Raw genomic sequence first — 14183 nt, 5'->3', positions numbered from 1 at the left:
TCATGATGTTTCATGTTTAGATACTTTTATTAAATTCATTCAGTTGTTAAACATAAATAAATCTTGGAATTAAATGGTTTTGATTTATTGTCAGGTGACATTTAGCCAACCCTGTATGGGTCTGTATGTGAGTATCAACTATTTGAATAAGAAGCTAAAAGACGAAAGAAGAGACCAGACAAATTCCTAGAGAAAAATAGCACTCCATACGCATACACAACAGTAATCAGTTACATTTTATTACTATACATAGGTGCACATGGTTCTAGGTTCAGTCCGACTGATTGATCCCTAGGGAAAGTGTCTTCTACCATAGCCTCGGGCCGACCAAAGCCTTCTGAGTAGATTTGGTAGACGGAAACTGAAAGAAGCCCGTCGTATATATATATATATATATATATATATATATATATATATATATATATATATATATATATATGTATGTATGTGTGTGCTTGTGTGTGAATGTGTGTCATTGTGTCTGTGTTTGGCCTCCCATACCGCTTGACACCCGGTGCTGGTGTGTTTAAGTCCTTGTAACTTAGCGGTTCGGTAAACAGACCGATAGAATAAGTATCAGGCTTTAAAAACAAATAAGTACTGGGGTCAATACATTCGACTGAAAAAAAATTTCTCCAAGGCGATGCTCTAGCATGGCTGCAGTCTTGTCTGAAACAAGTAAAAAATAACACTACATAATTTTGTCTATAAACAATATGATTCGATAAATAAATTCCAAGAAAACGTATCGCTGGAACTGGAAATAACATTGAAAAACAATAATGAATAGAGAGAAAAAAAGCGAACTATATCATTCTTCGATTTAGATCCAAATTCATTAACGGGGGGGGGGGGGGAATAAACACAAAAAGCAAAAAATCAATGGAACTACTTTATGATAAGAATGCAATTTTTTCTTTTGACAACATTGTAATCACAGAAATGGGTCGTATATTTGTATATGTTGTTGTTGTTGGCACTCCGTCGCTTACGACGTTGAGGGTTCCAGTTGATCCGATCAACGGAACAGCCTGCTCGGGAAATTATCGTGCAAGTGGCTGAGCACTCCACAGACACGTGTACCTTTAACGTAATTCTCGGGGATATTCAGCGTGACACAGTGTGACAAGGCTGACCCTTTGAATTACAGGCACAACAGAAACAGGAAGTAAGAGTGAGAGAAAGTTGTGGTGAAAGAGTACAGCAGGGTTCGCCACCATCCCCTGCCGGAGCTTCGTGGAACTTTTAGGTGTTTTCGCTCAATAAACATTCACAACACCCGGTCTGGGAATCGAAACCGCGATCCTATGACCGCGAGTCCGCTGCCCTAACCACTGGGCCATTGCGCCTCCACATTTTTATATGTAATACAAGGCAAACAGGAAGCCACTAGCAGAGCTACAGATGGATATTTGATTCAAATCATTCCTAAAATTAAGGATACTCAAGGTAAATGAGGTTTAAATTCTCATTTAATTCTCATTAACCTTCACATAGCGCAATTGAATTAAGAGAGGTATTATTTAATTTTATTAGTTATTAATTATTAAGTTAATAACTACTAAGGTGGTAAATCAGATATAATTATTAAGCATTAGTTGTGTGAGTATATACTTTCTGCTGAACCACTACAGGCCGAAATTTACATAAAGTTGATATACGTGGGATTATGGGAAATGTATATCATGTTTACAAACTTCCGTTTCCGTTGGCAGCTCACTGCGACTCACCTTTCTATCGTGTATATGTATTATATGTACATACACACACATATATTTTCCTTTTACTAAAGGAAAAAAAAAAGAAAATTATATTAGGCGCAGGCGTGAGTGTGTGCTTCCCAACCTATGGTGCCAGGTTCAGTCGTACTGCTTGGCATCTTGGGCAAGTGTCTTCTACTATAGCCTCGGGCCGACCAAAACTTTGTGAGTGGATTTGGCAGATGGTAACTGAAAGGTGCCTGTCGTATATATATATATATATATATATATATATATATATATATATAAGTCAGTAAATAGTGGGGTTGTGTTAACCGCACGTGGAGAAATAATAGGAAAATGAAAAAAAGCCAGAATACTGAACTGGAAGCATAATTTAATAAAGATTTTTTCGAACCGGTTTTCATTGCGATGAAGCAAATTATCAAGAAGAAGGAGAATGAAAATGTTTTTTTACAAAGAAGTACAAAAAAGTACAAAATGAAGAAAATAATATATAAAACAATAATATATAAAAAAAAATAAATAAAATAAATATACCCATACATTATATTGTCTTTGAGCTTTTGTAGTTCAATAGTAGTTCATTTATAAATTGGTAGGAAAAATAAGGATGCATGAGAGTTGAGAGTTTTGTTAGGTTTAAAAAAAAGGTTTAAAAGTTTGTGTTAAGCAGGAAATGTGGTGTCAAAACAGGAAGTGTGTGTAAGGGGAGACAAGTGTTTTTAGTTAGAGTTATGAACTCTTTTTTTCCAAACAGGAAGTTTGTGTCTGTTCATAGAGAAATAAGGTCACTGAGGGGTGTGTGTGTTAAGAAATGGTTGGAATTTCTCTATGAAAAGATTCTCCTTGTTGATTCTTTCTTGTGTGGAGATTCTGTCTTTACATTGATAGAAAGGGAATATAATGAATTTAGGGTTTTTGTTTCTGGCGCAAGAGTCTATGTGGCCACTGAGTGGAATTTGGCGGTATTGAGGGAGGTTTATTTGTTCCTTATGGACAGCTACTCTTCTACAACGCCAATATCCCTCCACACTCATAGATCTTGGAATAAAACGTGCCAAGGAACTTGACAAAAACACACTAAAAACCAACCAACATAATAACACACCCAACCCCAAAATACTTCCATACATCTCCACCCATAACCCCAATAACATCGAAGCATTCACCACAATTAAACAAAACCTCCCCTTACTCACCACAGACCCGAAAATGAACAATATCATTAATACACACAAAGTCCTTAAATGCAAAAGGCAACACAAATCTTTGAAAACATTATTAACCAATTCCAAACTACATGCACCACTTCCACCCCCATCAGTTAAAAAATGTGCACGCCCTAATTGTGGCACCTGACCCTACCTACTTGAAGGCTCTGAATTTACCTTCAAACGAGGAACAAAGTCTAAAATTAAAACCAATTTCTCTTGTTCCTCGAGTAACCTCATTTATGTCCTTACTTGCGCAGGTTGCCAAAACTTCTATATCGGACAGACGAGCCTCCCATTACGTAGAAGAGTAGCTGTCCATAAGGAACAAATAAACCTCCCTCAATACCGCCAAATTCCACTCAGTGGCCACATAGACTCTTGCGCCAGAAACAAAAACCCTAAATTCTTTATATTCCCTTTCTATCAATGTAAAGACAGAATCTCCACACAAGAAAGAATCAACAAGGAGAATCTTTTCATAGAGAAATTCCAACCATTTCTTAACACACACACCCCTCAGTGACCTTATTTCTCTATGAACAGACACAAACTTCCTGTTTGGAAAAAAAGAGTTCATAACTCTAACTAAAAACACTTGTCTCCCCTTACACACACTTCCTGTTTTGACACCACATTTCCTGCTTAACACAAACTTTTAACCCTTTTTTTAAAACCTAACAAAACTCTCAACTCTCATGCATCCTTATTTTTCCTACCAATTTATACATGAACTACTATTGAACTACAAAAGCTCAAAGACAATATAACGTATGGGTATATTTATTAAAAAATTTTTTTTTATATATTATTGTTTTATATATTATTTTCTTCATTTTGTACTGTTTTGTACTTCTTTGTAAAAAAACATTTTCATTCTCCTTCTTCTTGATAATTTGCTTCATCGCAATGAAAACCGGTTAGAAAAAATCTTTATTAAATTATGCTTCCAGTTCAGCATTCTGGCTTTTTTTCATTTTCCTATATATATATATATATATATATATATATATATATATATATAGAATATGAGGGGTTTAGTTCACTGATGATCTAATCCAATAAGTACGCTGCGTAAGTGCTATAATTGGTCATCCGTTAGATACTAAATTCACAGTTGAGGCTGGAGCTAGGGATCGGTAGTAGACTTCCGAGTCAGCAAGTATATATCAAAGGAAAAGGAAAACAAAACCAAGGCAGGACGAGCATCTCAGGTCATTTTGGATATTTAATTAGAGTAAAGGTGAATCAAAATGAAGTAGAAGTAATGTCTTATAGCTGTTTCTGGGATATCCCGGTCAATGGGTCAACACTCCCATACACCTGGTATTCCGTCATCAGAGAGATGGTGTGTATGCAGGAAAGATTTCACAGCAGATAGAAGAATAAAACAGTAGATGGAAGAATAAAGATAGAAGAATGAAGTTCAGAGATTATATATATATATATATATATATATATATATATATACATATAATTTAATTAGAGGATATGTTAACCTCGTGAAGGGATGGTTGCATCCAAGGAGATACTGGTTCAATACTTAGTATTTCGGGGAAATGAAATTCCCTTAAAACAATAGGCATATATTAAGCATATAGTTTGTATCCATTTAAAATAAGAAAAGAAAATGGAGATAAGAAACTTAATAATTGTTTATTAACAATAAATTGATCATCTTCACTTCTTACAGCCGTTTCAATTAATACTCAATAATTTAATTACAAATTTGTACATTAAATCAAAATTCATGTGACGTGAGTATAATTTCATCAGAGGACAAAGATTATGTATCTTTGGATCTTATAAGTGGGCCTATCAATTCATTTCAGCAGACAAATGGTTGTGTGTGTGTGTGTAGAGTGTATGTGTGTGTAGTGTGTATGTGTGTATTTGTGTGTGTGTGTGTATTTTTCTGTTTGTGTTTGACCATTCAGAACCTCCTGACAACCTGTGCTGGTTTGTCTACATCTCCCTAACTTAGAAGTTCGGGAAAATGGAATGATAGAATAAGAACCAAGCTTAAATAAGTACAGTGGTCGATTTGTTCGACTAAACCCTTCAAGACGGTGCCCCAGCATGGCCACAGTCCAAAGACTGAAACATATAAAAGATAAAAGACAAAAGATAAAGATACTTGAAGACTACAAATCTCAGACTTCACTTTCGAAGTTTCTTTAGAGATTAATCAAATATCTCCGGCTAACTACTGATGCATTTTTGATGAAAACTTTTAATTACTTATTTTTTAATAAACTTTTAAGACATCTACAATCTTAAGTCATTAATTCTAATTACAATTTTCCCTCCTACCCTTGAAAAAGAATAATAAACACTTGCACATATGTGTGTCTACGTATGTGTGTATACATGTATGTACATATATATATCTATACCATTGTACTACGTACCAGCGGGAGCCCAAATGAGAAAAACAATAAACCATACACACAATTCCCTTAGTAGTAAATACTAAATTGGCAACCAAAGAAGATTAAAAAAAGACAGTTCTCTACAACCTAAAGCAAAATCTGAAACTATTAAAGCAAAATGAAAAAAAAAAAAATGATTGTAGCGTCTCGATTAGCAACAGCTGCAGTTTCCAAACGCTTGTTTCATGACAAATGTTTTGCTTTGATCTACGAATCACGAATTTTGCATGTATGATTATATGTCTATCTATCTATCTATCTATCTATCTATCTATCTATCTATCTATCTATCTATCTATCTATCTATCTATCTATCTGTCTGTCTGTCTGTCTGTCTGTCTATCTATTTCTGTCTCTGTCTCTCTCCTCTCTCTGTGTTTATATATGTATGTATGTGTGTGCGTGTGTGTGTGTGTATGCACTCGCACCCTCCCCCACACACAGAAATACCAGAGCTAACAAACTGACTTTCACTACTTAGAGTTTCACGTTTCACTCATTGTTCGCGTAACTAATTTACAATGAAGAGAATCTACATATTTATACAAAAAACAAAAACAAAAAAACTGTGATGGTTAGATAGTTATTAGATGTTATCGACAAAATAGAGAAATGAACTGAGTGTTTATATGCATATCTCTAAATATCCATTTTTATAGCTTATTTATTTATGTAAATATAGACGAAGCATAGAATGTGGAGGGATTTGTATATATGTATATTTACGTATATATAAAAGTATGCTTCTGTGTAAACGTATTTCTGTGTCTGTAACACTTATAAGTCAATACGGTGCCCCAACATGGCCTCAGTCTAATGACTGAAACAAGTAAAAGGTAAAAGATATTGATAACACTTGTAGGTTAGTGTGCCTTTGAGGGATAAAATATTAAGTAGGTTTGTAAAATGAGAAATTATAAATGAGTTTGTATATATGTGTGTATTCGAACGAGGCAGCTAAAGAGCCTAGACCAGTGGTTTTCAAACTGTGGTCCGCGGACCACAGGGGGTCCGCAAGGACAAGACAGGGGGTCCGTGAACAGCAAATACTTTTTATGGGCAATTTGATTTTATATATGGTTTTTAATCGAAATCTTTTAATTGACAATAAACCTATTTGTTAAATACTGTTAAATAAACAAATGTAAAAATATATGTTATTTTAAGCAAATATTTATGCATAAATTTCATAAGCGTTTATAAGGGAGTCCCTAAAGTAAAACCTGAAATATAAAGGGGTCCGCAAGTCAAAAAGTTTGAAAACCCCTGGTCTAGACTATATGCATACATATATATACATGTGGCTATATATATACATATATAGATGTGGACTACGACCAAAGATGTTCCGACGATGATCATCCCGTTACATCGAGAAAAGCGTATCTAGAACCAAAGTATTTAAAGTGGCCCTCCAATTCCAAAGAAATTTGGCTGCCATTTCTAGCAGGTCTAACAACCATGGAAGACCACCTTATTAGTTCCTTTGATGTTGTTCTTGTCTGAAGGTAAATTTTTTTTCTTCTCGAACTTGTTTTGGTTGCTGTTATTGTTGTTGTAGCCGCTGCTGTTGTTTTTGGCACTGCCCTGGTCATCAAACATTTTTTTCCTCTCAATCATAAATGTTCCTGTGACTAACTTATTTTTTTAAATCCCAGGTTAATCAACGTATCAAGCACTATTTATAAAATATATACCAGGCAAATGTTACGGTCGTAATAGTCAACAAACTTTTCCCTACTAAAAATCCAGACCTTGTGATATTACTATTGGACTAAATTTGTTGTTGTCCACAGTTGTAATTGCAGTATATAGCAGAATTCGTAGAGGCACAGATAGCAATGCCTTATTTTTAATTGGTTACATCTCTTTACGGTCCTACGAAGCAACGTGGCCTAATGGATAGGGTGTTGCACTCACGATCTTAAGAGCGTAGTTTTATTCGCAGACAGGGCGGTACGTTGTGTTCTTGAGCAAAACACTTCATTTCATATTGCCACAGTCCACTCAGCAGTAAAATAAGACCCGGCAATAGCTGGGAAGTTAACCATGCGATCGTCCGGTGTCCCGTCCACAGGTGAGTGTTATGATCTTTGTCATACGCCATGAAAATCGGGTTAAACTCTGCTCTTATGAGTCCTAAGACTCATGAAAAACCTAACGTTCTGAGTTCTAACCGCACCAAAGACTAGCGTGACGTTATCCTTTCAAAGTTAATGAAATTAATAAGTACCGGCACTATAATTGGCTGTTCCTGTGCCTTTTCTCTGCCCATAAAAAATCATTTGAGCCTTCGCGATTATTTAGCAAATATTAATGCTATTGTTGGTTGTCATATCGTTGTGGTTACATTTGTCGTTCTTGTTGATATTACTGTTGCTATATTTTCGTTATTGTTTCTTTAGTTTTTGTTGATATTGTCGTTGGTTTTGTTGCTGTTGTTGCTGTCGGTGTTGTCATTAAAATGCCACAGCGCTCTAATGGTTATGTGTTATGGAGCTACAGCGTTTGTCATTAGTAATTATCGGATCGAATTCTTTCAGCGAGATATATGTTTCATTCTCAAGGGCCCTCTTGATTATGAGCGCGTCTACATTCATATACACCCTTCTCCCTTACTAATTATTTACACTTACCTACATACCTACATACCAACCTACATATGTACATACAAACAAGCATACAAAACATATTTATATATATACTCTATCTATCCCTCTCCCTCTCTCTATCTCACTCGCATACACACTCATACGCACATATACATATGAATGCATATACACACGCACGCGCGCTCATACACGTATATGTTGTCATAAATTTATGATTGAACAAACGTTTGCTTGGATATATGTTAATACATATAATACACCCACACAAGTACAGAGACATATGTGCCTCTGTGTTTCTCTAAGTGTGTGTGTGTGTGTGTGTGTGTGTGTGCATGCGTGCGTATGTGTGTGTGTAGTTACATTAACATTCCCCGACAATGTCAAGTGGAGACTTATATTTCTCTATTTTTCTATTTTATGTGAAATATATTTTTTTCCTAATCTGAGTGTCATACAATTTCCAGTTCAAACTAGGCACCATTAAAAACCTATATTCTTCAAATCCTAATGGATCTTTGGGGGAAATCATTCAGAAGTGTCTGTGAAATTTTCAGCTGTTTAAGTGTTTCATCCCACATGATTACTGCGGATTTCGCCAGCAAATAAGATCCTTTATTGGTATTTGAAATCTAGTGACTCTATGTACACTCTTATGCGTTTTCCCTCCGAACGAGTCAAACATATACAATACTAGCAGAGATACCCGGCCTTACTCGGGATTAAAATGGCATAGATTTTTATTGCTTTACTTGTTTCAGTCATGTGACTGCGGCCATGGTGGAGCACCGCCGTTGGTCGAAGAAATCAACCACAGGATTTATTCTTTGTAAGCCTAGTACTCATTGTGTCAGAAAAAAGAAGGCTTTCCTATATATAATTCGAAAACATGAAGTTTCGTAACATTGTTTACAAAATAATAGCTGATCGTTTGCGAAGGACTGTGTCTACAGTGAACAGTGAGGATTTTTGCTCTGGTAACTACTACTGTCTCCTATGTTCACGCACGGCCAGCTATATGTCACTATGAGTAGAGCAACGGATTCAGCAAATTTGGAAATTAGTTGTGGAGATATAGAGAATATCGTTTATATTGTGTATCACTCAGTAAAAAGACGAAATTTAAAAAATCTGTTATCTCTCACTCTCTCTTTCTTTTTACACCGTCGCTAGAAGGGGACTTAACTCATGTTTGCAAATGGCTGCGACTTGAAAATTGTTAAGTTATGGTTTAAAGTGAATTTTTAATGCAAAAATTCACGTGTTAGGAAGCAAAAAACCCCCAAAAAACAAAAAAAACAAATGGCCGATTCCGGGAATTTTCGACCATGAGGAATCCATTGGTGCGACTCCGAGATTGCTATCTTGTAAGGTGTGGATTTCTATAGAGGCAACACACACACACACACACACACACACACACACTCACACACACACACACACACATACACACGCGCACACACACACACACAAACTCAGCCTTACGATATGTACTGATATATGTTGCATTTAGAAGGCAAAGACTGAAAACCAGCATAAGAATAAAGTATTTCGTAATATATACCCTACAAACATACGTTGCATATAGCTGCGCACTTCTTGACGGTGAATTATAAGCTAAGGTAGTTTTGCCAGCAATTACTTTTAGATCGAAAGAGGACAGAGCGGTTCCTTCATTAACTCGCCTGCCATGAAGTGCAGTTGATTACAATTACGTGGACTGGATAAAATGGCGTGCTTGTCATTTGTTGTTTCCAAGCCCTATCAGTTTAGCTGTTGTTGATAGCGTTAAAAAAAAACAAAACATAGGCATAACATATTCAATTAAAGTGTAAGATGAAAGGAGTTTACTTGATTATAAAGATTTATTTCTTCTAATTTCTAGAAGTGAAGAATGAATAAAATGATATAAGAAATGTGGAACGGTAAAAATTGACTAACAATAAGTATGACTAAAAGTTTGTTATGTTGTTGTAGTTTAGCTCAAGGTCATCCACCATCAAGCATTGCTTGCATCATCGGATTGTCCGGCGATTCTCTACTTATCCTAGCCTCATAGCTGGTCAGTCATTGTGAGGAATTGTACTGTCAATTTCCTTAATAAAAATGTATACTCAACGCATGTATTTAGTACTCCTTCAGCTAGAAGCAGCATTGCCTAGTATTATATGTATGTATATACATATATGTATATATTTATATATTTATATATACTTATATAATTAAATATATACATGTTTATATTTATATACATACATACATATCTTTATATATTCGTACGTTTGTATAAAAGGCTAAGAGGAGGGGATTATTACATACAATTTGTATATATCTTAATTAATTTTCATACACTAAATTTATCTGATGTGACATTGAAATATGTTAACCGTGATATAAACGTATATTTCCGGGTGAAAGACGCTGCATATAAAAGAGCATTGATAGTCTCAAATTTTCTTTTGCCATAAATCATGAAGTCTGTAGGTAGCGAATATCTTAGTTTGTTTCTTTATATTATTAAACGAAATAGATGTTGTACTTCTCTGCTTTGGTCTTTTGAGAGCAATAAAGAATGACACAGCTATGGCTGCGTTCTCGTTTTCTCAATTATCATTCGACACCTATAGTTAGTTTTTTGAATGCCGTGATATTATAAGTAAGTTCTACTGAAACGTGAGTTATAATTTTATTTCTGACATCTGTATGTAAAGAGTGTTCTGGGGTGTTCATGTCGAAGATGGTCTAGACGTAAATAGGTGCCGCAGTGACGAAGTTTAATGATAGTAATATGTCGGTAAAGACCTTAAATTTAGACTCAGGTCTACATTAATACTCATTTCTTTTAACCGTGCAGAGGGAAGGAGTTTTGTAAGTGTAGCGTTATAAGTTATTGGATCGATGCCAAGATATTATTTCTACTCATTTTATTCACCAAGACAAGATTTGAACAACAAATGGCTGGAGCCTCAAACAAAATAACTTTAATCATTTGATCAGACACCATATTGCCTTTCCCTTGTATTACAAAGAGTGGTATCATGTTTTGTTGCTGTGATTAATATTGGTGGTGCTACTTAGCCCCAATATAATTCTGATTGTGTAGACATACGATCAAATATTTTCCAGCCGTAACCATCGCATCTGTTTTTACATAGAGAACATTGTATTTTATTTAAACGCTGAGAGTGGATTTGAGAGAAATTTAGCTGCTATTTTTGTAATCAGAGCGACCGTGTAAATGCTCTATCGTTGGCTCCAGTGGAATCACATTCTTCTGATAAGCGATATATCAACAGTAATATTTTTTTAAATCGAAAATATGCCCAAAATTAGCTTCCTAAAATTTCCTCTCCTTCGCTATGCTTATAGAAACATTCAAACCAAAATTATGATTGTCGTTTCTACTGGAACTACTTCAACTATCACTAATGTCTCCTCCACTACCTAACGTTCACAAATTTCCATTCTCGCTGTCTGAAGATTTTATGCTTTTCATCGTCTTTACCAGCAGAACATTGTGTGCAAGTGCATTGATCCCATGTGGCCAGGTGCAGAATTCTACTCATTGTAGTATCATTCTTACATCCAAGACACCTGTCATATGTCATATAATTATCACTCAACTGTTTGTTTCGAAGTTAACTGAACCCTCTTGACTCAGAATTTAGCTTTAGGCATAGAAAAGTAATCAAAGTAGGAACAAGCGTTTGCCAAACAATATACCATCACCTTTTTTTTTCATTTTAGCTTCCATTCCCGCTTATTCTTCCTCTCTCCATCTCTCTTGTTTTTTTTTCCCCTTTTCTTTTTTTACTCTTTCTCTCTCTCTATATCCCTCGCTTTTTCTTTCTTTATTGGACTTCTACGTAATACATTCATCTCTCTCTCCTCACTCTTATATTTGCCCACTTTTATGGTTAATTCTCTCCGCAAACTAATTCACACTCTTAAATGCTTTCCTTTAAATTTTATTTCTATTTATCTCATGCTCGCTCGCTCACTCACTCATTTCACTCATTCACTCACTCACTCATTCACTTAATCAGTCATTCATTTAGTAATTTATTGTATCTATCTATCTATCTATCTATCTATCTATCTATCTATCTATCTATCTATCTATCTATCTATCTATCTATCTATCTATATATCTATCTATCTATCTATCTATCTATCTATCTATCTATCTATCTATCTATCTATCTATCTATCTATCTGTCTGTGTATCTGTCTGTCTGTCTGTCTGTCTATCTATCCATCTATTTATATGTATATATGTATATATATATATATATGTGTGTGTGTGTGTGTGTGTGTGTGTGTATGCTTGTGTGTACATACAAGCAATTAGAGAGAGAGAGGGAGAAAAAGGAAAATGAGGTGAGTGAAAGTGAGTGACACAGGTATACACGGATAACTCGATAGTTACCTACACAAATTCTCATGCAATCATTAATTCTTACATTCATTATTTTCTTTCTTCCCTCCTCCTCCTCCTCCTCCTCCTCCATCTTCTTCTCTCCTGTCTGTCTGTCTGTCTGTTTCTCTCTCTCCCCCTCTCTCTCTTTCTCTCTCTCTCTCTCTTTCTCTCTCTCACTCTCTCTCTCTCTCTCTCTCTCTCTCTCTCTCTCTCTCTCTCAGACACGCATACACACTATTTACTATACTCGCTCTAACATCTAATATCATTGTCCCTCTTTTTCTCTCGTTCTGCAAAAGTTTTATAAACGATAATAGAAGCAATAATTAGTTGCCATCTCAATTTTCCTACTAGCAATTGATATTCATATATTCACGACATACCTGTGAATAAAAATACTTCTCTCTTTCTCTCTCTCTCTCTCTCTCTTTCTCTCTCTCTCTCTCTCTCTCTCTCTTTCTCTCAGTGCAATTAGTATTTACTGTCTATATCAAAACATTCTCCAACAACCACCAATTATTTTCACTGTTTCAGTTATCAGATACATTTTAAATTCTCGTCTTTACAAACTTTATAAACCAATCTATAAATGAGCAAGCTGAGAAGCCTCTGCGTGCTTGCTCAACCAGATAGAAATAGCAACTAAATCTCCTTTTCAGTAAACGCTTCCGATTAAAAATAATAAAAGACGAACCTCAGAATAAAAAAAATCGATTGTAATTGCTGGAGCATATTTAACTATAGCTTGAACAGCGTTGATTTTCTCAATCTGCTAGAAACAACTGCCACAGTTTCATATCACATCCAAACGCCTTTAAAAAGTACATAAGGGCGTTCTGAAAATAAATAGATTGAATTATAATAGTTAGACTGTCTTTGATCATAAGGTTGCTTGGTTAGGGCTAATCCTTTCTAAATGGTAACATAATATAGAAATACAAGCTAAATCTTTTTTTCAGATTATACCGTTTCTTGTTCTAAAGTGGAAATACACGTCTGGGGAAGAAAGGACAAGACGTTATGATTCTTGAACGCCTTTGGCCATTAACTTGCTGGATCTGGTTTAACCTAGGGCTAAGCAACGGTGAAATATACCAATCAAAACAAACGAACTGTAAATCATGTGATATTCCGGATTCTCCGAACAAGTGAAATAAATAGGTTATAAAATAAACAAACCTCAACAAACTAAGGCGGGTAAAGAAGACCGTGAATTGTCCTTGGTGTGGGATTATCGGACAGACTGTTTTGCGGTATTTGTTCCGACTCTCTGCATTTCGGGTTTAAATCCTGATGAGGTCAGCTGTACCTTTCAAACTTTCGGGATCGTTAAAAAATACCAATCCAGGGTGGCGGAATGACGGAACTACTAAAGAATAGGATGAGATATCTTTTGCTATCTGCTCCGGTTCTTTGCATTCTGACAACAACACTTACGACGACACTGTAGCCCAACTGTTTCGACCCAAGTAAGTCGCCTTTCCATTGAATAATATCAGTGGTGTTGAAAGGAGGGTTTCATGCATAGGCAACTGCCAATCTTCCTGAAAAAAATCTCTTGGCACCGTGATTAATTAATAGAAACCTTACATGACGTTAGAACAAATAGATGTATGGTAAATTTAAGATAATGACTCCTTGCATTTAACTTCCATCAAGTTTCATAGTTTTGAAAAGAAATCACTGCGGAATCAATGTAATTCGAAATAGAGGTCTACATTCCACTTACATCAAAATCCCTTTTCCTTCAGTTTATGGAATCCCGGCAAAAATTTGCTACGTATAGC

Source organism: Octopus bimaculoides, chromosome 2, assembly GCF_046866305.1.
Source record: "Octopus bimaculoides isolate indiv1 chromosome 2, ASM4686630v1, whole genome shotgun sequence".
Lineage (NCBI taxonomy): Eukaryota > Metazoa > Mollusca > Cephalopoda > Octopoda > Octopodidae > Octopus > Octopus bimaculoides.
This window is presented reverse-complemented; position numbering follows the sequence as displayed.